The sequence below is a fragment of the Triticum urartu genome, chromosome 3, assembly GCF_003073215.2.
Source record: "Triticum urartu cultivar G1812 chromosome 3, Tu2.1, whole genome shotgun sequence".
NCBI lineage: Eukaryota > Viridiplantae > Streptophyta > Magnoliopsida > Poales > Poaceae > Triticum > Triticum urartu.
Window position 1 is genome coordinate 448,079,431 of NC_053024.1, and position 23,967 is coordinate 448,103,397.

A 23,967-nucleotide genomic window follows, 5' to 3' on the forward strand; every position below is an offset into this window, starting at 1 on the left:
GCATAAAAATGTATCCGCCCATGCAATAAAATCAAACAAAGCGGGTGCAGGCAATGGAATAATACGATGGGTGTTCTCACTGAAAACTAGGTTGTAAGGAACATGAATAGTGGTGTTTTCGCCATCAATAAATTGATGAGCTACCATTGCCTGGCGATCTAAATAAACCTTAGGTAAACGATAATCATGCTAGCGGATCTGAATGTTAGTGACTCGCTAAACTAGTGGCATAAATACCGCCATGAATTTTACCCTTGGTCCTGTTAAGGTGTAGACAAAGTGTAATAATAGCTCCTAGGATATAAGTGTTATCGCCGTACAGTGCACGGCATAAGATAACAAAATCGGGAGCACTAAGTGCACCAACCTTCTCTCTAGCAAGTAGATACTTCGCAATGAAAAGAGCAAAATAATGCACATAAGGAAACTGCAAGCTAGTGGCGGTAACACTCGATACCCCTCTCTCATCTTCCACTGACAGAGTGCGATAGAAATCCTCAAACTCTGCAGGTCTAGGCTCTCTTATTTCCCCGTCAAAAGGGATCAAGCATATATCACAAAATTCAGTAAGTGGTATCTGACGGGTTTCAGCATATAAATTAAACTACACCTCAGGGGGATTATTCCTACTCAGAAAATGGAAGCTTTGCACAAAGGAATTTGTAAGTAAATGGAATTGTTCACACTCAGCTGCGATGAAGTCGGTGAGACCAGCATTAGCAGCAAATTGTGCGAACTCTTGACGGATTCCGGCTCCATCCATGAAGGGGTTATGCGGCCATTCGCACGGCCGCACCTCCGCCATTCTTCGAGTGTGGAGATCGTTGTCCGAAGACTCCCCAATGACTCCCTTGGAGTTCTTGGAAGCAAACTTCCTAAAGAAACTCATTTTATCCCTATGCACAGAATTCTGAAAAAAATTAGTCCACAAAATTTTTGTCAACAAAACTTCACAAAATTGATAGCAACGACTCATAGAGATGTATAGAGGGCATATTGAGCATTCAAACTACTTAGAGCTCTAAGAATTCAGCATGCAATCTCATCTACAGCAGCACCAAGAGTAGCTAATTATTCAATATATAATCCACTAAAGCAAAAACTAATTGGACGAATGGAGGAGTCAGATATCAAGTAGCAACCCTCCAAAACAGTTTTGGAAACAGAGCTTCAAGCAAAGAGACCGAAATCCGCGGGTTTGAGAGCAAGAACACAAGAGAGAGAACAATGATGTTTTTTTCTGGAGGTATGTTATGACATGGGCTAAAGAGAAAGTGAGGGGCCCACGTGGGACCACAACCCACCAGGGCGCACCTAGGGCTACTGGCGCGCCCAGGTGGGTTGTGCCCACCTGGTACATCCCCCTCTGATGTTATTTCCATAAAAAATTCTTAAATATTCAGAAAAATCGTTTTAAATTTTCATGGCATTCTGAGAACTTTTATTTTTGGGTCATCTTTTATTGCACGGGAAATACATAAAACACACAAAACATGGCATTTTATTTTATTTAACTAAGAAATACAGAAAATAAAAGGTGGGAGCAGAAGGTTGTGCTTACTAAATTCATCAACTTCATACCTCTCAAAAATGATCCATTAATATGGTTGATCAAGTCTTATTAACAACCACTTTTGATTAATATGAAACCGAAGAACTTTCCTAAAACACTAAGTTACCTCAACGGGAATATGCATGTCCCCAACAATAAGCATTTTATATTTCTTTTTAGCAGTAGGTAGAGGTAGTTTAAAACTTCCAATAGTGAGTGTCGGTGTCAAAACCGGCGGATCTTGGGTAGGGGATCCCGAAGTGTGCGTCTAGGCGGATGGTAACAGGAGGCAGGGGACACGATGTTTTACCTAGGTTCGGGCCCTCTTGATGGAGGTAATACCCTACGTCCTGCTTGATTGTTCTTGATAATATGAGTAGTACAAGAGTTGATCTACCACGAGATCAGAGAGGCTAAACCCTAGAAGCTAGCCTATGGTATGATTGTATGTTGTTGTCCTACGGACTAAAACCCTCCGGTTTATATAGACACCGGAGGGGGCTAGGGTTACACAGAGTCGGTTACAAGGAAGGAAATCTACATATCCATGTTGCCAAGCTTGCCTTCCACGCCAAGGAGTGTCCCATCCGGACACAGGACGAAGTCTTCAATCTGGTATCTTCATAGTCCAACAGTCCGGCCAAAAGATATAGTCCGTCTGTCCGGATACCCCCTAATCCAGGACTCCCTCAGTAGCCCCTGAACCAGGCTTCAATGACGATGAGTCCGGCGCGCAGATTTGTCTTTGGCGTTGCAAGGCGGGTTCCTCCTCCGAATACTTCATAGAAGATTTTGAACACGAGGATCGTGTCTGGCTTTGCAAAACAAGTCCCATCTGCTGACGTACCCCGTAGTGTGACATCACACCACAGCCAGGCCTTTATTCGAATCGTTTTTCATAACCAATCTCAGCGTGTTTCGCGAGGCGGTTTCCTTGGCACGTCTTGTCGAAGCAGAGATCGTGTCCCCTTTATTACGGGATTCTCATCAATACGGACGTGGGTAACCCCACCGTGCCTATTGGTAGGACTCCCAGATCCTAGGCAAGTCCCAAACGGCCACGAGGAGGACGCTTGATATTCACCCTCTTTATAAAGGGGACAAGGCCTTTTCCTCTCGATCTTAATCGAATCCGCCTCCCGCCTCGAGTTCCAACACCCAAAGCTCAGGTTTAGGCACTTCGGACCTTCAACTATGTCCGGATCCAACCTTCAAGGTCGGTGGATGCCTTCCTCCGTCACGGAGGAGGACATCAAGAAGTTGAGAGAGGCCAGATATCTGACTGCCAAAATTTCGCATCGGCTGCCTGCCTGAGGGCAAGTCGTCCCTACTCCCGAACCCAACGAGAGCGTCGTGTTCGTCTCCCACTTCCTCCGAGGACTAGGCCTCGCTCTGGATCCCTTTGTTAGGGGTCTTATGTTCTATTACGGGCTAGATTTTCACGATCTGGTCCCGGATTCCCTTCTTCACATCTCAAGATTTATTGTCGTATGTGAGGCCTTCCTCCGCATTACCCCTCACTTCGGCCTGTGGCTCAAGACCTTCGATGTGAAGCCAAAGATGATCGAGGGGCAGCACGCAGCGTGCGGAGGCGCTTTAATAAGCAAAATCGCTGACACTCCATGGCCTAAGGGTTGCTTCCCAGAGGTGTCCGGATTGTGGCAGCGGGAGTGGTTCTACATCACAGCTCCCAGAAGTGCCAAGTGGGTAGCTGCCCCCGCCTTTCGCTCAGGCCCCCACCACAACTGATGTCATGGATCAACAGGGGCTGAGCTGGGGTCCAGCCAAGGACGTGCCAATACTGCAAAGCTGTATCCGAGATCTCTTTGAGAGAGATTTCAGTCTGGTTATGGTAGTGCAAGTTATGCTAGTTCGCCAAGTCCAGCCTTGCAAACGCCGGCCCCTTCGCATGTGGGAATTCAACCCGGAAGGACCGCGAGCTATTCAACATTTTCTCGGCATGACGCACGAAGAGATGTACAAATTGTTCTTTGGACCACAAATAATGTGTTCGGACATCACTGAGGATGCAGGTCTGAGCTGCAATCGCCTGGATACCCAAGTAAGTAGCCCCACATCCGAACACACTGCCCGTTTATTTATCGCAACATTGCCTTACAAAAGCCGCTCTTTGACCCAGGATTGGACAGCGAAGGCAAAGTTGATCAGGTGTTCGGCCCCCCTCCCTGAGACCTCACCAAATCCCGTGCTAACCAGGATGCTGGAGATCGCGCCTTATCAAGCGCCCTCAGGAGAAGATAAAGGGGGGAACAAGGAGGCTAGCGCCTCCGTGATGGAGGTTAGCCGGGGGAGGAACTGAAACTTCCTCTCCCCAGGGGGTGGAAGAGAACCGCCTCTGAGGATCCGGAGACAACGGTCTCCAAACGGGGGAAGAAATCTCCGCTGGAGGGTCCTGTCCTGGGGGATACCCTGGCCGTACTATGCCCTCAAGGGGATCAGCCCTCCATCGAGCTGTAAGTAAAAGGGTAAATGAAAATATCTCGCTTTACCTCTGAGGAAAATAACCGAGGCATTTATCTTGTAGTTCGGATCTTAGCCCTTCTCAGTAGAGCTCGTCTTCAGGGGATCTTCTTCCAGAGATGATGGAGAGCGAAACGCCTCCCCCTGCCACACTGCCTCATGAGGTGGGCGACCCTGAGGTGTCGTCGCGGAGGGTTTCTCCTGATCCGGCAAGGCCGGAAGGTAATCCTATGGCCACCCGAAGTCCTCAGTATCCGACTCTCGAAGAGAGCAATCAAAAGAGTCCGGCACCATCTTTTGTGCGGTTGGACGAAGTGAGGGATCTGCTGGAGCAAGCGGCTATCTCAGAAGAGCACCGCACGTTGATGGGTACGGTGATTGAAAGGATTTCGTCCGCCGAAAGCGGGTTGCATGAAGCCTTTATGAGTCTACTGACGGGTTTTGAGGTATACGAAATGATGTACATTTTTGACAGTACCGCACATTTTTAGATGTGCCCTGTGTAGATAGTAGCCCCTGAGACTCTGGTTGTCGTTGAAAATGGCGGCAAACAGAGGATCATAGTCCCAGGAAATAACCAGACCGCCTTTATGTGCAGGTGGTTGAAGCTCCGGTGGCTAGCCGGACTGATGGGTTTGCCGAACTAAGGCGGCAACTGGATGCGGGAGATGCCGACATCGTGCTTGTTAACAAGCAGCTTGACGAGGCACAAGGTAGGTGATTTTTCTGGTGAATGTCACATAGTAAGAGCAGCATGATGCCAGTATCTATAATATGTTGTGACTGCAGATGGAGCTGCCACCATGGAGACCCTTCGGGCAGAGCTTGCCCAAGCCAAGGAGCAAGCAAGGAGTAGTAATGCGGCCACTTTAAAGGCGGCCAAAGAGTTAAGGGCCGAACAGGCCGCGCATTGCAAGAGCAAAGAAAAAATAGCCAAGATGGCTGTAGAGTTAAAATATGCTGCTGACCATTACCGGCTTCTTGAAGAAGAAAACCGGGTGAAGGCGACGGACCTGGAGAAGGCCCGGGTGGCTACCAAGGAAGCCCGCTCCAAAATTAGAGCGACGAAGGAGGAGCTGAATCAAGCTGCGGATATCGTTTCTGGGAAGCCCTTCTTGTTGCGGACTAAGTTCGGAGATCCGAAATATGCTCCTCTGGACCGGCTATGGAGTTCTGCGGACGAGTACATGGATTTGGCTGCAAGTGATGTTGATGCGGCCGAGTACTTCAAGGATCAGAAAGGTCCTGAAGTGGAGAAGCTGTTCTGGTCACAGTTTCACACTCCAGTCCGTCCGCTGTTGCTGAATGAGCGATTGACCGGTTGGGCCGAGCTCCATAGATTATCTGGACTTGCCATGAGGTCCGTTGTGGATCATCTGTGGCCAGGAGGGCCAAGGCCGAATAGCTACTTTAGCTTAGTGCAACAATTCCTTGGTGATGTGCCATGCGTCGATGCTGTAAAGAGGTCGGCGTGCATAGAAGGCTCGCGGATGGCCCTTGCCCGTGTCAAAACATACTGGGCGGAGATGGATGCCACCACTGTTGCGGCACAGGGTTCGGCCATAGACCGAGTGGCTGCCGAGCACTACTTTGAAGAAGTTCTTGAAGGCGCTCGTTTGATAGAGGCTCAGTGCTCGAAAAATATTATGTTTAAGTGACATGTATTCCCATTGTGAAAACAATGTTTTATTGAGTTTATCAAGGCTGTATTTATACTTTTGCCCAAAAGTACTATGATGCCTCCTGTGCGGCCGTTTATGTATATATGTATATAACCTGAAAGATGGCAGTCGTCGGCTTCAGCCCCCACGCATATAATGCGGGGGTGTTCGCAGAAGACGCATGTTCACACTTGATCCAACGTCTTGGTCCATTAAGGAGGTGATAGCGCAGCGAACTAGGCAATCGGACTATAATGCTTTAACACTTTCACTTAGCCAGAGGAGTTTCACAGTGGGGCTACTATATTGCCCCTGGTGGCTCCGCGCTCATTCGAATTCGGGGCGCGTACATGCCTGGCCGGGAAACGGCCCTTCGTTAAGGCGGAGGAATCCCGAAGATTCCGCTAGGTCATCGAGTGGTTGACCAGTCTCACGCTATATCATGACAGTCAGTTTTCGGCTTTCTCTACTAAGGTGCTCGTCCGGATGAACCGGGGCACAATCGCAGTAGTTCTCCTGGTGCCGCCTTAGCCGATAGAGCAGAACGTAAGGCAGCAAAACACAGGAGCCGGGCAAACCCAACATTTGACCAAAGACATGATTCAGAGCTGATGCATATAAGGCCAAACTCGCGACGCCGAACACTCGCTAAGGTATTAGGTCTTTATGATGTAAACCGGGCTAAACGGTGCCCTTTGTAATAAGCCCCTGGTGTCCAGGTACGTGCAATATTCTGACGTGGCCACATGCCAATACGCCAGCATCCTTCTCAATTGTACTGAGAATCCAGGGGATGTGTATCAACAAGATACAGTAAAAAAGGTTTACGCAGGGTCTTAATCTAAAAAGAATCCTTGGAACGGGTCCTTGCTGCACGTCTGCGCCTGTGTCTCCGTTGTGCCATATCCTGGACGGGTGTAGCACGATGGTCATCTGTAAAAGAGAGGAACTTAGTTGAAAAGTTGTCGTGCAAAAAGGTAGGTTATACTAAATAAATCATGTACAGTTCAAGATGAGTAAGGTTGAGCCTAATTGTCACTTGTTTACACGCGTTGAGCCCCTTGTATTGTTATAGGGGTATAGCCATCAAACCTGTATCAATTATATATAGCTGCATCGGACTCGTCTAACCGCGTCCGTGGTCTTAATGACCTGTCAGATGCTCTAGTTGGTGAGGCCGTTTAGTGTGCGGCTGCCGCGCAAGGAGCGCTCAATATTTCCATTTACTATAATGATGCCCCATGGACCGGGCATCTTAAGCATGAGGGAAGCGTAATGCGGTATTGCATTAAAGGGAGCGAAAGCTTCACGTCCGAGTAGTGCTTGATAGCCACTTTGGAACGGAGCGATGTGGAAGGTTAACTTTTCGCTGCGGAAGTTATCGGGAAAGCCGAATATAACCTCTAGTAGTAGGGAGCCCGTGCAATGGGCTTCTGGGCCTGGCGTTACTCCTTTAAAGGTGGTATTGCTATGGCTAATTTTTGTTGGGTCTGTCCCCATTTTGCGGACTGTGTCCTGATATATCAGGTTTAAACTACTGCCGCCGTCCATCAGGACTCGTGTGAAGTGGTATCCGTCAATTATCGGGTCTAACACCAAGGCAGCCCATCCTACATGCCGGATACTTGCCGAGTAATCCCGATGGTCAAAGGTGATCAGTTGGGACGACCAGTGGCAGAACTCGGCGGTGATAGGCCCTGGGGCATGTGTCTGTAGGAGTGCCGCTTTGTTTCTCCCCTTCATCACGTGTAACATGTTTACTGTTTTGATTTCTGGTGGGAATTTCTTCTGTTCCCCAGTGCTCTGCTTGCGAGGCTCGTCCTCGTCTTCGCTTGGTGTATCATGCCCCTTGTGTTCGGCGTTGAGCTTGCCGGACTGCTTGAAGACCCAACATTCTCTATGGGTATGATTTGCAGGTTTATCGGGGGTGCTGTGGATCTAGCATATTTTGTCCAGAATCTTGTTTAGGCTGGACAGTTCATCTCTGTTGCCTTTGGAGGGCAGCTTTTGCTGACCTGGGCAAGAGCTTCTCAATCCGACGTTTACCGCCGTGCTCTTCGGGCTGTCTTCTTTATTCCGACGCTTGTTTTTGCTGCGTCGTGGCTTCCCGTTTCCGTCCCTGACTTCAGATGTACTTGGGTCGCTGGTGCTGCATTGGGCTAACCAGCTGTCCTCGCCCGCGCAAAAGCGGGTCCTGAGGCTTCTTAATGCTGCCATTGTTCTCGGCTTTTCTTGGCCGAGGTGTCTGGCAAGCCATTCGTCTCGAACGCTGCGCTTGAAAGCTGCTAAGGCTTCGGCGTCCGGACAGTCGACTATTTGGTTCTTTTTAGTGAGAAACCTGTTCCAAAGCTTTCAGGCTGACTCTCCGGGCTGTTGAGTTATATGACTTAAATCGTTTGCATCTGGTGGTCGGACATAGGTCCCTTGAAAATTTTCCCAAAAAGCGTCTTCGAGCTCTTCCCAGCTCCCAATGGAGTTTTCAGGGAGGCTTTTAAGCCAGTGCCGAGCTGGCCCTTTGAGCTTGAGGGGTAAGTACTTGATGGCGTGGAGATCGTCTCCTCAAGCCATGTGGATATGGAGGATGTAGTCCTCAATCCAGACCCCAGGGTCTGTCGTTCCGTCGTACACCTCTATGTTTACGGGTTTGCATCCCTCTAGAAATTCATGGTCCAGCACCTCATCGATGAAACATAGGGGGTGTGCGGCACCCCTGTATTTGGGTGTACCGTGGTGTTCGGATGTTTGTTGTGCTACATTGTGTGCTGGAGCGTGCTTGCTTGGCCCGTAGATGGATCTGGTTGCGCCGTCCTTTTGATGCGAGCCCTCTCGTGGATCGCGTATTGGCTTATGTGCGGCGTCGTTTGCCGCTCTATGTTGGCTACGAGGTCGTGTATCCGACCGGATGGCTATTTTGTTTTTTGATTGCGGGGGATCTAAGGCCTCCTCATCGAATTCAGGTAGCAGCTTTCGCTTCGGGTAGATCTTTGTGCGGCGACTACCGCCGTACTTTGCTGCAGTGTTGAGTACTTCACTCCATCTAATTCTGAGTGTGTCTTGTGCAGCCCTGAGCCTTTGCTTCTGCTTTTTCAGACTCCTCGCGGTGGCAAAAAGCCTTTGATGGGTATTTTGTTGCTCCGGGTGCCTGTCCGGTGTGATGTCGTCCAGACTGTTATCTTCGACGGAGTCGGGTTGTTCGGTTTGATTCTCCGTGTTGCCGTGGTCGGACGATGGTTCAATGCCGTGTTTGTCATCCGCTGGCTCACCTTGCTCGATCCTGGGTCTATACGATCGCTGTTTCTGCCGAGGCGAGATTTGGAGCGGCGCTTACGCCACCGCTTTGATTGCTTCTCGAGGGAACAACCCCTCGCTGCGTCCTTCCGTTCCTCGTCGTTGTTTTCTTTGGGTGTGTCCACCATGTATACATCATATGATGAAGTGGGCGTCCAGTGCCCTGTGGTCAGTGGTTCCTGATTGTCTCCTGCATCGTCGTCCATACCATCGATGTCTTCGGAGTCGAAGTCGAGCATGTCGGTCAAATCGTCGAAAGTGGCTACTAAGTGGGTGGTGGGTGGGCGGCGAATTTCTTCGTCATCCGCATCCCAATCCTGCTGGACATAGTTCGGCCAGGACTCTCCTGACAGGGAGAGAGACCTTAATGAGTTCAGTATGTCGCTGAAGGGCGAGTGCTGAAAGATATCCGCGGAGGTGAACTCCATGATCGGCGCCCAGTCGGATTCGATAGGCACGGGCGCAGGTGGTTTGGAGTCCGTGGCCGGGGAAGAATCTGGCAGTTTGGCGTCACGACTCTCGTGAAGGGTAAGGTCGATACTCGGCTCGATCGCCGATGAGAATGCGGCCTCCGCAGCAGGGTCTATCCACCCGTCCCTGGATGGCGCAATTGGCTCCGAATTGAGGGTTGAAGTGGTCGCCGGTGCGATCTCCCGAACACTGTCCGATGGTAGAGCTAAATCATGCTCATCGTGACCGTGCGGCGCACTCGGCAAGGGCTCGAATCCGTCGAAGATCAAGTCTCCATGGATATCGGCTGTGTAGTTCAAGTTTCCAAATTTGACCTGATAGCCAGGGGTGTAGCTCTCGATCTGTTCCAGATGGCCAAGCGAGTTGGCCCGCAGTGCGGAGCCGCCGGATACAAGGATTTGTCCGGGGAGAAAAGTCTCGCCCTGGACTGCATCGCTATCGATGATTGAAGGAGCCATCAAGCCTAACGATGACGACACAGAGGAACTCTCAATGAAAGCACCAATGTCGGTGTGAAAACCGGTGGATCTCAGGTAGGGGGTCCCGAACTGTGCGTCTAGGCAGATGGTAAAAGGAGGCAGGGGACACGATGTTTTACCCAGGTTCGGGCCCTCTTGATGGAGATAATACCCTACGTCCTGCTTGATTGTTCTTGATAATATGAGTAGTACAAGAGTTGATCTACCACGAGAACAGAGAGGCTAAACCCTAGAAGCTAGCCTATGGTATGATTGTATGTTTTTGTCCTACGGACTAAAACCCTCCGGTTTATATAGACACCGGAGGGGGCTAGGGTTACACAGAGTCGGTTAGAAGGAAGGAAATCTACATATCCGTATTGCCAAGCTTGCCTTCCACGCCAAGGAGAGTCCCATCCGGACACGGGACGAAGTCTTCAATCTTGTATCTTCATAGTCCAACAGTCCGGCCAAAAGATATAGTCCGGCTGTCCGGATACCCCCTAATCCGAGACTCCCTCGGTGAGTGTTGGAGATTTTTCAATAACATTAATACCATTCACATGGAATTGTTTCTTTGGAAAGTGCACCGTATGCTCATTACCATTGATATGAAAAGTGACTTTGCTTTTATTTCAATCAATAACAGCCCCTGTAGTATTCAAGAAGGGTCTACCAAGGATAATCGACATGTTGTCATCCTCGGGCATCTCAAGTATAACAAAGTCAATTAAGATAGTAACATTTGCAACAACAACAACAACATGCACATCCTCACAAATACCGATAGGTATGGCAGCTTGGCAGTTGATTTATCAGCCATTTGCAAAGATATTTTAGTAGGTGTGAGTTTATTCAAACAAAGTCTTTTGTATAAACAGAAAGGAATAACACTAACACCAGCTGCTAAGTCACACAAAGCAGTTTTAACATAATTTCTTTTGATGGAGCAAGGTATATTTGGTATTCCCGGATCTCCAAGTTTTTTAGGTACTCCATCCTTAAAAGAATAATTAGCAAGCATGGTGGAGATTTCAGCTTCCAGTGTTTTTTTCTTTTATTAGAGATGATGTCTTTCATATATTTTGCAAAAGGGGCCATCTGTAATATATCAGTCAAGCGAGTGCGCAAAAAGACTGGCCTAAGCATTTCAGCAAAGCGTTCAAATTCGTCATCATCCTTTTTCTTAGTTGATTTAGGTGGAAAGGGCATGGGTTTTTGAACCCATGGTTCTCTTTCTCTTCCATGTTTTCTAGCAACAAAGTCTCTTTTATCAAATCTTTTATTTTTAGATTGTGGGTATCAAGATCAACATCTAGTTCTATCTCAACATCATTATCTGGTTGTTTGTCATTGTCTGGTTGATTGTCTTCACGAACACCATCATTATCTCTTTCATTATCACTAGGTGAATGTTCATTACCAGATTGAGTTTCAGCATCAGAGATAGAAACATCATTATCATTACCAGGAGGTTTTTCCATCTCAGGTTCACTAGAAGCATGCAAAGTCCTATCATTTTTCTTTTTCTTCTTCTTTTTAGAAGGACTAGGTGCATCGGTGTTAATTCTGTGAGAGTTTTGTTCAATTCTTTTAGGGTGACCTTCAGGATAAAGTGGCTCCTGAGTCACTCTACCTCCTCTAGTCATTACTCCAACAGCATGATCATTGATATTATTATTCATTTCATCAAGCAATTCTCTTTGAGATTTAGCAACTTGTTCTAAATGGGTTTGAACCATAGAATCATGTTTTCCAACCCTCTAACATTATTAGTAATTCTAAATAACAAGTCACTCAAGCGAGCAATCATATCAGAGTTGTATTTCAATTGTTTCATAACATTTGCATTGAAGTGATCTTGCTTTCTAATGTAATTATCAAATTCATAAAGGCATTGACTAGGATGCATATTATAAGGATTGTCCCTTCCATCAAATTTCATTAAAGAGTTTACCTCTGCCACCTTGGGTGGTGGTGTGTCAAGTCCATGGATTTCTTCAATAGGAGGTAAGTTTTTAACATCCTCTGCTTTAATACATTTTTCCTTCATAGATTTATTTGCATCTTGCATATCTTCCGGACTGAGATATAAGATACCCCTCTTCTTTGGAGTGGGTTTACGTGGTGGTTCATGAAGAGTCCAATCATCATTTTTCAACATATTATTCAATAATTCCTCAACTTGGTCAACGGTTTGTTCCCTGAAAACACAACCAGCACAATTATCTAGGAAGTCCCTAGAAGCATCGGTTAGTCCATTATAGAAGATATCAAGTATTTTATTTTTCTTAAGAGGATGATCAGGCAAAGCATTAAGCAATTGGAGAAGCCTCCCCCAAGCTTGTGGGAGACTCTCTTCTTCAATTTGCACAAAGTTAAATATTTCATGTAAGGCAGCTTGTTTCTTATGAGCAGGAAAATATTTTTCAGAGAAGTAATAAATCATATCCTAGGGACTACGCGCACAACCAAGAGCAAGAGTATTGTACCATATCTTAGCATCACCCTTTAATCAGAACAGAAATAACTTGAGAATATAATAATAGTGAATCTTCTCATCATGAGCAAATAGGGTGGCTATATCATTCAATTTAGTAAGGCGTGCCACAACAGTCTCAGTTTCATAACCATGGAAAGATCAGATTCAACCAAGGTAATTAACTCTGGGCCGACATAGAATTCATAACCCTTATCATCAACAAAGATAGGTGAAGTAGCAAACTTAGGACCACATTTCATTCTAGCATTCAAAGATTTCTCTTTCAGTTTGCATAATAATTTCTTAAGATAATCTATGTCATTGCAAGCAAGAAAAATCTCTAGTTGTCTCCTCATCCATTGAAGGAAATATGCCCTAGAGGCAATAATAAAGTTGTTATTTATATTTACTTATATCATGATGAATCTTTATTATTCATGCTAGAATTGTATTAACTGGAAACTTAGTACATGTGTGAATACATAGACAAACAGAGTGTCCCTAGTTGGCCTCTACTTGACTAGCTCGTTAATCAAAGATGGTTAATTTTCCTAGCCATGGACATGTGTTATCATTTGATGAACGGGATCACATCATTAGAGAATGATGTGATGGACTAGACCCATCCGTTAGCTTAGCACTATGATCATTTAGTTTATTGCTATTGCTTTCTTCATGACTTATACATGTTCCTATGACTATGAGATTATGCAACTCCCGAATACCGGAGGAACACCTTGTGTGCTATCAAATGTCACAACGTAACTGGGTGATTATAAAGATGCTCTATAGGTGCCTCCGATGGTGTCTGTTGAGTTGGCATAGATCGAGATTAGGATTTGTCACTCCGTGTATCGGAGAGGTATCTATGGGCCCTCTCGGTAATGCACATCACTATGAGCCTTGCAAGAAATGTGACTAATGAGTTAGTCATGGAATGATGCATTACATAATGAGTAAAGGGACTTGCCGGTAATGATATTGAACTAGGTATGATGATACCGACGATCGTATCTCGGGCAAGTAACATACCGATGACAAAGGGAACAACGTATGTTGTTATGCGGTTTGACCGATAAAGATCTTCGTAGAATATGTAGGAACCAATATGAGCATCCAGGTTCTGCTATAGGCTATTGACCGGAGATGTGTCTCAGTCATGTCTACATAGTTCTCGAACCCATAGGGTCCGCACGCTTAGCGTTCGATGACGATATGTATTATGGGTTATGTGTTTTGATGTACCGAAGGTTGTTCGGAGTCCCGGATGAGATCACGGACATGTCGAGGAGTCTAGAAATGGTCGATACATAAAGATTCATATATTGGAAGGCTACATTCGGACACCGGAATGGTTCGGGTCATTTCGGATAAGTTTCGGAGTACCAGGGGTTACCGGAACCCCCCCCCCCCGGGAAGCTATTGGGCCTTAGTGGAGAAGACAGAGGGCTGGCCAGGAGGTGGCACGTGCTCCCCCTTGCCCCAATCCGAATTGGACAAGGGGAGGGGGCGGCACCCCCTCCTTCCTTCTCTCCTCCTCCTCCTTAGCCCCTTTTCCTACTTGGACTAGGAAAAGGGGAAACCTACTCCTACTAGGAGTAGGAATCCCCCCCTTGGGCGCGCCCCTTGTGACCGGCCCTCCTCCTCCCCCTCTTTTATATATGGGAGAGGGGGCACCCCATAGACACACAAGTTGATCTTTAGCGGTGTGTGGTGCCCCCCTCCACAGTTTTCCACCTCGGTCATATTGCCGTAGTGCTTAGGTGAAGCCCTGCGTCGGTAACTTCATCATCACCGTCAACACGCCATCATGCTGATGCAACTCACCCTCGGCCTCAGCTGGATCAATAGTATGAGGGACGTCACCGAGCTGAAAGTGTGCATATCACGGAGGTGCCGTGCGTTCGGTACTTGACCGGTTGGATCGCGAAGACGTTCGGCTACATCAACTGTGTTACTTAACGCTTCCGCTTTCGGTCTACAAGGGTACGTAGACACACTCTCCCCTCTCATTCCTATGCAACTCCTAGATAGATCTTGCGTGATCGTAGGAATTTTTTTGAAATACTGCGTTCCCCAACAGTAGCATCTGATCCAGGTCTATGCGTAGATGTTATATGCATGAGTAGAACACAAAGAGTTGTGGGCGATAATAGTCATATTGCTTACTAGCATGTCATACTTTGATTCTGTGGTATTGTTGGATGAAGCGGCCCAGACCGACATTACATGACCGCGTTCATGAGACTGGTTCTACCGACGTGCTTCGCACATAGGTGGCTAGTGGGTGTCTGTTTCTCAAGCTTTAGTTGAATCGAGCGTGACTACGCTCGGTCCTTGTTGAAGGATAAAACAACACACTTGATGAAAAATCGTTGTGGTTTTTGATGCGTAGGTAAGAACGGTTCTTGCTAAGCCCGTAGCAGCCATGTAAAACTTGCAACAACAAAGTAGAGGACGTCTAACTTTGTTTTTGCAGGGCATGTTGTGATGTAATATGGTCAAGACGTGATTATATGAATTGTTGTATGAGATGATCATGTTTTGTAACAAAGTTATCGGCAACTGGCAGGAGCCATATGGTTGTCGCTTTATTGTATGAAATGCAATCACCATGTAATTGCTTTACTTTATCACTAAGAGGTAGCGATAGTCGTGGAAGCAATAGATGGCAAGACGACAACGATGCTACGATGGAGATCAAGGTGTCAAGCCGGTGACGATGGTGATCATGACAGTGCTTTGGAGATGGAGATCAAAGGCACAAGATGATGATGGCCATATCATATCACTTATATTGATTGCATGTGATGTTTTTCTTTTATGCATCTTATTTTGCTTAGTACGGTGGTAGCATTATAAGATGATCTCTCACTAAATTTCAAGGTATAAGTGTTCTCCCTGAGTATGCACCATTGCTACAGTTCGTCGTGTCGAGACACCACGTGATGATCGGGTGTGATAAGCTCTACGTTCACATACAACGGGTGCAAGCCAGTTTTTGCACAAGCAGAATACTCAGGTTAAACTTGACGAGCCTAGCATATGCATACATGGCCTCGGAACACTGAGACCGAAAGGTCGAGCGTGAATCATATAGTATATATGATCAACATAGTGATGTTCACCATTAAAAACTTCTCCATCTCATGTGATGATTGGACATGGTTTAGTTGATATGGATCATGTGATCATTTAGATGACTAGAGGGATGTCTATCTAAGTGGGAGTTCTTACATAATATGATTAATTGAACTTTAATTTATCATGAACTTAGTGCCTGATAGTATTTTGCATGTCTATGTTGTTGCAGATAAATGGCCCGTGCTTCTGTTCCTTTGAATTTTAATGCGTTCCTAGAGAAAGCTAAGTTGAAAGATGATGGTAGCAACTACACGGACTGGGTCCGTAACTTTAGGATTATCCTCATTGCTGCACAGAAGAATTACGTCTTGGAGGCACCGCTAGGTGCAAAGCCTACTGCAGGAGCAACACTAGACGTTATGAACGTCTGGCAGAGCAAAGCTGATGACTACTCGATAGTTCAGTGTGCCATGCATTATGGCTTAGAATCGGGACTTCAACGATGTTTTGAACATCATGGAGCATATGATTTGTTCCAGGAGTTGAAGTTAATATTTCAAGTAAATGCCCGAATTGAGAGATATGAAGTCTCCAATAAGTTCTATAGCTGCAAGATGGAGGAGAATAGTTATGTTAGTGAACATATACTCAGAATGTCTGGGTACCACAACCACTTCACTCAACTGGGAGTTAATCTTCCTGATGATAGTGTCATTGACAGAGTTCTTCAATCACTGCCACCAAGCTACAAAAGCTTCATGATGAACTATAATAAGCAAGGGATGGATAAGACAATTCCCGAGCTCTTCACGATGCTAAAAGCTGCGGAGGTAGAAATCAAGAAGGAGCATCAAGTGTTGATGGTCAACAAGACCACTAGTTTCAAGAAAAGGGGCAAAGGGAAGAAGGGGAACTTCAAGAAGAATGGCAAGCAAGTTGCTGCTCAAGTGAAGAAACCCAAGTCTGGACCTAAGCCTGAGACTGAGTGCTTCTACTGCAAAGGGACTGGTCACTGGAAGCGGAACTGCCATGTATTTGGTGGATAAGAAGGATGGCAAAGTGAAAGGTATATTTGATATACATGTTACTGATGTGTACCTTACTAATGCTCGCAGTAGCGCCTAGATATTTGATACTGGTTCTGTTGCTCATATTTGCAACTCAAAACAGGGGCTACAGATTACGCGAAGATTGGCTAAGGACGAGGTGATGATGCGCGTGGGAAATGGTTCCAAAGTCGACGTGATCGCGGTCGGCATGCTACCTCTAGATCTACCTTCGGGATTAGTATTAGACCTGAATAATTGCTATTTGGTGCCAGCGTTAAGCATGAACATTATATCTCGATCTTGTTTGATGCGAGACGGTTATTCATTTAAAACAGAGAATAATGGTTGTTCTATTTATATGAGTAGTATCTTTTATGGTCATGCACCCTTGATATGAGTGGTCTATTTTTATTTAATCTCGGTAGTAGTGATACACATATTCATAGTATTGAAGCCAAAAGATATAAGTTTAATAATGATAGTGCAACTTATTTGTGGCACTGCCATTTAGGTCATATTGGTGTAAAGCCCATGAAGAAACTCCATGTTGATGGGCTTTTGGAATCACTTGATTATGAATCACTTGATGCTTGCGAACCATGCCTCATGGGCAAGATGACTAAGACTCCGTTCTTCGGAACAATGGAACAAACAACAGACTTATTGGAAATAATACATACTGATGTATGCGGTCCGATGAGTGTTGATGCTCTTGGTGGGTATTGTTATTTTCTGACCTTCACAGATAATTTGAGCAGATATGGGTATATCTACTTGATGAAACATAAGTCTGAAACATTTGAAAAGTTCAAATAATTTCAGAGTGAAGTGGAAAATCATCGTAACAAGAAAATTAAGTTTCTACGATTGATCATGGAGGTGAATATTTGAGTTGTGAGTTTGGTCTTCATTTGAAACAATGCAAAATAGTTTCACAACTGACGCCACCTGGAACACCACAGCGTAATGGTCTGTTCGAATGTCGTAACCGCACTTTATTAGATATGGTGTGATCTATGATGTCTCTTACTGATTTACCGCTATCATTTTGGGGTTATACTTTAGAGATGACTGCATTCACGTTAAATAGGGCACCATCGGAATCCGTTGAGACGACACCATATGAACTGTGGTTTGGCAAGAAACCCAAGTTGTCATTTCTTAAAGTTTGGGGATACGATGCTTACGTGCTTCAACCTAATAAGCTCGAACCAAATCGGAGAAATGTGTATTCATAGGATACCCAAAGGAGACTGTTGGGTACACCTTCTATCACAGACCCGAAGGCAAGATATTTGTTGCTAAGAATGGATCCTTTCTAGAGAAGCAGTTTCCCTTGAAAGAAGTGAGCGGGAGGAAATTAGAATTTGATGAGGTAACTGTACCTTCTCCCTTATTGGAAAGTAGTTCATCACAGAAATCAGCTCTAGTGATTCCTACACCAATTAGTGAGGAAGCTAATGACGATGATCATGAAACTTCTGATCAAGTTACTACCGAACCTCATAGGTCAACCAGAGTAAGATCCGCACCAGAGTGGTACGGTAATCCTATTCTAGAAGTCATGTTACTTGACCATGACGAACCTATGAACTATGAGGAAGCGATGATGAGCCCAGATTCCGCAAAATGGCTTGAGGCCATGAAATCTGAGATGGGATCCATGTATGAGAACAAAGTATGGACTTTGGTTGACTTGCCCGATGATCGGCAAGCCATAGAGAATAAATGGATCTTCAAGAAGAAGATTGACGCTGACGGTAATGTTACTGTCTACAAAGCTCGACTTGTTGTGAAAGGTTTTCGACAAGTTCAAGGAGTTGACTATGATGAGACCTTCTCACCCGTAGCGATGCTTAAGTCCGTCTGAATCATGTTAGTAATTTCCGCATTTTATTATGATGAAATTTGGCAAATGGATGTCAAAACTACATTCCTTAATGGATATCTTAAAGAAGAGTTGTATATGATGCAACCAGAAGGTCTTGTCGATCCAAAAGGTGCTAACAAAGTGTGTAAGCTCCAGCGATCCATTTATGGACTGGTGCAAGCATCTCGGAGTTGGAATATATGCTTTGATAGTGTGATCAAAGCATATGCTTTTATACAGACTTTTGGAGAAGCCTGTATTCACAAGAAAGTGAGTGGGAGCTCTGTAGCATTTCTGATGTTATATGTGGATGACATATTGTTGATCAGAAATGATACTGAATTTTTGAATAGCATAAAAGGATACTTGAATAAGAATTTTTCAATGAAAGACCTCGGTGAAGCTGCTTATATATTGGGCATCAAGATCTATAGAGATAGATTAGGACACTTAATTGGACTTTCACAAAGCACATACCTTGATAAAGTTTTGAAGAAGTTCAAAATGGATCAAGCAAAGAAAGGGTTCTTGCCTGTGTTACAAGGTGTGAAGTTGAGTTAGACTCAATGCCCGACCACTGCAGAAGATAGAGAGAAAATGAAAGTCATTCCCTATGCCTCAGCCATAGGTTCTACCATGTATGCAATGTTGTGTACCAGACCTGATGTGTGTCTTGCTATTAGTTTAGCAGGGAGGTACCAAAGTAATCCTGGAGTGGATCACTGGACAGTGGTCAAGAACATCCTGAAATACCTGAAAAGGACTAAGGATATGTTTCTCGTTTATGGAGGTGACAAAGAGCTCGTCGTAAACGGTTACGTCGATGCAAGCTTTGACACTGATCCGGATAACTCTAAGTCACAAACCGGATACGTATTTTTATTGAATGGTGAAACTGTCAGTTGGTGTAGTTCTAAGCAAAGCGTCGTGGCGGGATCTACGTGTGAAGCGGAATACATAGCTGCTTCGGAAGCAGCAAATGAAGGAGTCTGGATGAAGGAGTTCATATCTGATCTAGGTGTAATACCTAGTGCATCGAGTCCAATGAAAATCTTTTGTGACAATACTGGTGCAATTGCCTTGGCAAAGGAATCCAGATTTCACAAGAGAACCAAGCACATCAAGAGATGCTTCAATTCCATCCGCGATCAAGTCAAGGAGGGGGCATAGAGATTTGCAAGATACATACGGATCTAAATGTTGCAGACCCGTTGACTAAGCCTCTCCCACGAGCAAAACAAGATCAGCACCAAGACTCCATGGGTGTTAGAATCATCACTATGTAATCTAGATTATTGACTCTTGTGCAAGTGGGAGACTGAAGGAAATATGCCCTAGAGGCAATAATAAAGTTGTTATTTATATTTCCTTATATCATGATGAATGTTTATTATTCATGCTAGAATTGTATTAACTGGAAACTTAGTACATGTGTGAATACATAGACAAACAGAATGTCCCTAGTATGCCTCTACTTGACTAGCTCGTTAATCAAAGATGGTTAAGTTTCCTAGCCATGTACATGTGTTGTCATTTAATGAACGGGATCACATCATTAGAGAATGATGTGATGGACTAGACCCATCCGTTAGCTTAGCACTATGATCGTTTAGTTTATTGCTATTGCTTTCTTCATGACTTATACATGTTCCTATGACTATGAGATTATGCAACTCCCGAATACCGGAGGAACACCTTGTGTGCTATAAAATATCACAATGTAACTGGGTGATTATAAAGATGCTCTATAGGTGTCTTCGATGATGTTTGTTGAGTTGGCATAGATCGAGATTAGGATTTGTCACTTCGTGTATCAAAGAGGTATCTCTGGGCCCTCTTGGTAATGCACATCACTATGAGCTTTGCAAGCAATGTGACTAATGAGTTAGTCATAGGATGATGCATTACAGAACAAGTAAAGAGACTTGCCGGTAACGAGATTGAACTAGGTATGATGATACCGACGATCGAATCTTGGGCAAATAACATACCGATGACAAAGGGAACAACGTATGTTGTTATGCGGTTTGACCGATAAAGATCTTCATAGAATATGTAGGAACTGTTGGGGAATGTAGCAATAATTCAAAATTTTCCTACGTGTCACCAAGATCAATCTAGGAGATGCTAGCAACGAGAGAGAGGGAGTGCATCTTCATACCCTTGAAGATCGCTAAGCGGAAGCGTTACAAGAACGCGGTTGATGGAGTCATACTCGCGGCGATTCAAATCGCGGAAGATCCGATCAGCTCTGTAGTGAGTGCATCGAGCTCGTAAACATGCCTACTTGATATCTGATTTGCACGCTCCAGTTTTTCACTAAGTCTGAGAACTGATTATGTTTTTGCCATGTTCACATGCTTGCAAATGTATTTTCTGATCCCTTTTGGCTCAAGGTCACTAAGCGACTTTTGTTAAGCTCTTTGAGTAGCTCCATGCCATGCTTTACTTTACCATTTCCAGTCCCTATAGTATATAGTTTTCATGCTCCAAAGTGTGCTACCTGATCTGAAATTACAGACAAGTGTTAATTTCACTAAGTCTGAAATCTGTTTACCAAATGCATTTTTTCCATGCTTGTTTGAACCTGTTAATGGATGAATTGGCCGTAGCTCAGTGTTCATATTTTGTTAAGCATCATGAATGGATACCTGCCATGTATTTTGTTGCCATGTTTGAGTGATGTAGCATGTTCATCTTGTTGCATTTAGATGGCTACTTGCTGTATATCGCAGACGGGTGCCATATTTGAATTGATTGCCATTTCCAAACCGTGACTCCGATTCCGGTGATCTTAATATCGTTTTCAAGCGATTTCATCTCACCTTTCCAGTGGCACACTTGGAATTCCAAGTTGAGGCCAGGTTCATTCATTCCTTGTCAAATCTTGCATATGCATCACATGTCGCATCCCGCATAGCATACCATGTTTGCATCATGTTGTTTGAGTTTGCACGTGGTTGATTGTGTTACGTTTGCTTGTTTTGTCTTGTTTGGGTAGAGCCGGGAGACAAGTTCGCTAACGAGGATCCCGTTGAGTTTGCTTTCGAGGATCCAGTCAACTCTGACAACTGTGCAGACAAGATGATCATACCCTCGAAATCACTACTATCTTTGCTTTGCTAGATGCTCGCTCTTTTGCTATGCCTATGCTACGATGCCTACCACTTGCTTATCATGCCTCCAAAATTGCCATGTCAAACCTCTAACCCACCATGTCCTAGCAAACCGTTGATTGGCTATGTTACCGCTTTGCTCAGCCCCTCTTATAGCGTTGCTAGTTGCAGGTGAAGATTGGAGACCGTTCCTTGTTGGAACATTATTTACTTGTTGGGATATCATTATATTGCCTTGTTATCTTAATGCATCTATATACTTGGTAAAGGGTGGAAGGCTCGGCCTCTCTCCTAGTGTTTTGTTCCACTCTTGCCGCCCTAGTTTCCGTCATATCGGTGTTATGTTCCCGGATTTGCGTTCCTTACGCGGTTGGGTGATAATGGGAACCCCTTGATAGTTTGCCTTGATTAAAGCTTTTCCAGCAATGCCCAACCTTGGTTTTACCATTTGCCACCTAGCCTCTTTTTCCCTTGGGTTTCTGGAGCCCGAGGGTCATCTTATTTAACACCTCCCCGGGCCAGTGCTCCTCTGAGTGTTGGTCCAACCTAGAGCCCCTTGCAGCGCCACCTCGGGGAAACTCGAGGGCTGGTTTTAGTTGTACGGATTTCTTATCCGATTGTGCCCTGAGAACGAGATATGTGCAGCTCCTATCAGGATTTTTCGGCACATTCGGGCGGTGTTGCTGGATTTGTTTTAACTTGTCGAAGTGTCTTATAGAACCGGGATACCGAGTCTGATCGGAATGTCTCGGGAGAAGGTCTATTCCTTCGTTGACCGTGAGAGCTTGTCATGGGCTAAGTTGGGACTCCCCTGCAGGGATTTGAACTTTCGAAAGCCGTGCCCGCGGTTATGGGCAGATGGGAATTTGTTAATGTCCGGTTGTAGATAACTTGAACCTTAACTTAATTAAAATGAATCAACTGTGTGAGTTACCGTGATGGTCTCTTCTCGGCGGAGTCCGGGAAGTGAACACGGTGTTGGAGTAATGCTTGCCGCAGGTTATTCTCTAGTTATTCATTCGCGCTTTGCCTTCTCTTCTCGCTCTCTTTTGCGAATAGGTTAGCCACCATATATGCTAGTCGCTTGCTGCAGCTCCACATATTTTACCTTGCCTTACCTATAAGCTTAAATCGCGAGGGTGTGAGATTGCTGAGTCCCTGTGGCTCACAGATTACTTCCAAACTAGATGCAGGGCCTGATGACTCCGTTCCAGATGACGCGCTTGAGCTCAAGTGGGAGTTCAACGAGGACTCACGCCGTTACTATGTGTCTTTCCCTGATGATCAGTAGTGGTGCCCAGTTGGGGCGATCGGGATCGTGTCGCATGTTGGGTTTATCTTTTATTTTGGCGCCGTAGTCGGGCCATGAGTGATTGGTTGATGTAATGCTATTTATGTACTTTGATTGACGTGGCGAGTGTAATCCAACTATGTATCTCCCCTTTTATTATCTATATTACATGGGATGTTGTGAAGATTGCCTAACTTGCGACATTGCTTTCAATGCGGTTATGCCGCTAAGTCGTGCCTCAACACGTAGGAGATATAGCCACATCGAGGGCGTTACAAGTTGGTAATCAGAGTCTTCCCCGACCTTAGGAGCCCCCATTGCTTGATCGTTTTTAGCGGCAGAGTTGTGTCTAGAAAAATGTTTTGAGTCATTTAGGAATTATATATCGGAGAGTTTAGGAATTCTTTTTACTCCCCAGTCCCTTCATCGCTCTGGTAAGGCATCCTGACATAGAGTTTTGACTCTTCTCTTCTCAAATTTCACTAAATTCTTTTTAGGATCACGCGGGTATCTTGGAATCGTTCCGATGGTTTTGTGATGAGAACATTGTTCTTGGTGCCTCCTGTCTTTAGGGGTTGTGGCAGTGTCCCGGGGAGTTGAGCTCCGAGGTGTTGCCGTCACAATTTTATCGTTGCAGTTCTGGAATACCTGAGTTTAGTACACCGACATCGAAAATCTCTTTTATGCAGTTCTTTGGTGAGATAACCTCGACGCCACCCAGTACTGAGGCGGGAGTTCGGGAGTATCGCCATAACTTGTATAACGGATGCTTTTCGAAGGTTGAGGTAGATGGTTTCCGAAGTTTTCTCGGTTATGTGTTGAAGGATGGATACAGCTGGATGTAGGAATTGCTAGTTTGGGTGAGATATTATGCTTCCCCTGTATCCCCAACACCTGATTGCATAACCGGAAAGGTTTGGGAGTTTCATAGGTGGGAATTCTTGTAGCTCTAGTTCTTCTTCCACGGATATTTGGTTTGAGATTGGGATTTCTTACCAAGTATTTGTTCTTGATCCGTACCTTGTTGATTTATTCCTCTACCTAAATTCTAAGTGGCTTCTCAATTTATGGATATGTGACCATTTCAAGTGGAATGCATTCGTTCTTATGTTCGGATGTGAAGACTTTATGTTGCAATTTCAACCCGTTTGATTCAGCTTCATT